The sequence below is a fragment of the Chinchilla lanigera genome, unplaced genomic scaffold (assembly GCF_000276665.1).
Source record: "Chinchilla lanigera isolate Chin_1 unplaced genomic scaffold, ChiLan1.0 scaffold00013, whole genome shotgun sequence".
In the NCBI taxonomy this organism is placed as follows: Eukaryota; Metazoa; Chordata; class Mammalia; order Rodentia; family Chinchillidae; genus Chinchilla; species Chinchilla lanigera.
Window position 1 is genome coordinate 2,350,558 of NW_004955414.1, and position 2,569 is coordinate 2,353,126.

The 2,569-nt window shown below is 36.7% G+C and overlaps 1 pseudogene; it reads right to left on the minus strand.

Annotated features, from left to right (window-relative positions):
- Positions 1-402: 402 nt before the first annotated feature.
- The window catches only part of LOC102006337, a 7,631-nt pseudogene continuing 5,464 nt past the window's right edge, over positions 403-2,569 (minus strand).

The window sequence follows — 2,569 nt, forward strand, 5'->3', positions numbered from 1 at the left end:
TACCTGTGACCTAAGGTGCTTTTCCTCAGATTTGTAGATGTGCTTGCTGTGGTTGCCATAAGGTTTTGGCACTTTCACTAATATCAATAAAATATTTAGGAAATCAGATATTTTGGGAGTCAAGTGGATATTGAATACAGGTACCCACTTTGGTATTTTTTTCTATTTTTCTCATTTCAAGTTTATTAAAACTTTAACAGAACAAATTATCCAGTATAAATTATCCAGGTTGCAGATTATCAAAAGATTAACTCAATGAAATCCACATTGAAAACAAAAACATAAACAAAAAAGATGTAAAATAACCCCCACAGCAATGAAAATATCATAAAGGACATTCACCAGCCAAATCCCTAAATCTTAAATTTTGAGACAGAAAGGAAGTAAATTTACACAACTCACTCATCTACTTTTGTCTTCATCTGTTTCAGGGCTTGATTCATGATCAAATTTTTGGTTTTTATCATATACATGATCATTTTCTTGAGCCTTTTATTTTTGGTTTTCATTTTCCATTGAGAATCTGGTCTTTGCATCCTCCTTATTTTTTGATGTGGAGGACTTTAATTCACTGTCTTGGCTGATTTGCTTTGTTTTTGAGATGACTTTGATCTCTATCAGCCTTTATTTGCCCTGTTACTACTTGAGCTATTACGATCACGATTTTTAGAGTATATTCATTTTTTACCCTCAGAGTTTTGTTTTCTGTGTAAGCTCTTACTTTCTTGATTTCTATATTTTTTCTTGTTTCTGCCTTGACTTTCTTCTCTCTCTGAGCTCTGAGAGCCACCCCTACTCCTCCTCCTATCTTTACTTCTTTATCTTCCTGGTGTTCCTCTTCTGTCTTAGCTTCATGACTGTCCTTTTCTCCGGGACTCCTCTCTATGTCTATGGTATTCCTTGCTTCTGCTGTGATTTCTGTCATGGCTTCTGGATCACACTCTTCCACTCCTGTTCCTACTTCTGCTCTGTTCCCTTGTTCTACAATTGTGACCTGTGTTTACTTTTAGTCATAGCACATTCTCTACTCCTGGACTGTGCATGTCTCCCCTTTGCTTTACTTTAACTATGATTGGGCTCCTTATTTTTTTTATTGTGTTTGTTTAGAATTCTCTTTACTTCTACTCCTTTCCTGATCTTTCCTTTAGAATCAGTTTGCTTTTCTTTTGTTTAACATTCTCATGATCCCTTTCTTTACTCCTTGACCTCAGCTTCACTTCTTTGTTTCTGTTGTGTTTTGAATCTCTTCTCTTACTCTTTGATTTTACTATGACCTTACTCCTACTTTTAGATTTGGTCCTTTTCTTCACTTTGTTTCTATTATATTTATCTTCTTTTTCTGAATTTCTTATGATTCCTCTCTTTTTACTGTCTGATTTATGGTCTTTAACTTTCTTTTCCTTTCCATTTTTTTCTGTTTGGACTTTTAGAAACATGCCTGTTATTTTTCTATCTTCTACTCTAACTGGACTCCTTTGATTTTCTTTCATTTCATTCAATTCACTCTTATCCCCTTTGATCCACCTTTCACCACCTGATACCTCATTAATTGAGCTCTCTGCATCTCTTGCCTCCAATATGGAGGAGTCTCACTGCATCTGAAATGATCCCTTGATCTGGATCTGGAAGGAGCTCGATAATGTCTTGGTCCTCTTCCTTTCATTTTCCTGCTGGACCTAGTAACTAAGAGTTGTCTCTGGTATGAAGCAGGCCAGAAGTTAGGTATATTACCTTTTCTCTCTCTCTCTCTCTCTCTCTCTCTCTCTCTCTCTCTCTCTCTCTCTCCCCGTTTTTCCATTTCTTGTCACTTGCTTTAGGAGGACTTTTTCCCATGAAGAATCTGTTTTCTGGTATAGGAGGGATCTCTTCTTGACGGACAGTAGACTGGGGTTGTGCTTCAAGATTTTTAGCCTCACTTTCACTAGATGCAATTTTCTTGCTTTTTTTTTCTCTTTTTCTTTTCCTTTTTGTGCTTTTGGAATTTTTCCTATGTTTCTTTTTTCTTTTTTTGATTTCTCTTCAGAAGCACTTTCAGTATCAGAAGAGTTAGAAGAAGACTGAGAATCACTTGAGCTATCTGAGTCACTGCATGATGAGGAGGAAGAGCATGAAGACTGAGGCCTTTTCTTTTGTTCTTTTTTTAACTGTAGATTTTGGGATCAGCTCTCCACAGCTGAGCATCCATACGACAGCAAATAGTTTGCTAGCTGCATCTGTTTTCTGGTTTTCTGACTTGCTCACAAGTTCTTGACCAGAGATCACTTGTCCAAAAACAACAGATGCCTGTCTAAATGGACAGCTGGTTTTGCTGTTATGAAGAACTGTGATCCATTTGTATCTTTCCCTCTGTTGACCACTGACAAAAGAAATTATTTGTTGTGTTTAGCAGCAAAACTCCCACCTTCAAAAAATCCTCCATAAATGCATTCTCTTCCTGGAGATTTGTGTGTGAGAGTAAGACTTGGCAAGCAGGAAGATTTATGCTTCTTCTAACAAACAAATGCAGCCACTAGTCAGCTAGTCAGATTAAGCTATAGAAGAATGAGAACCTGGTTTGGATATATATATA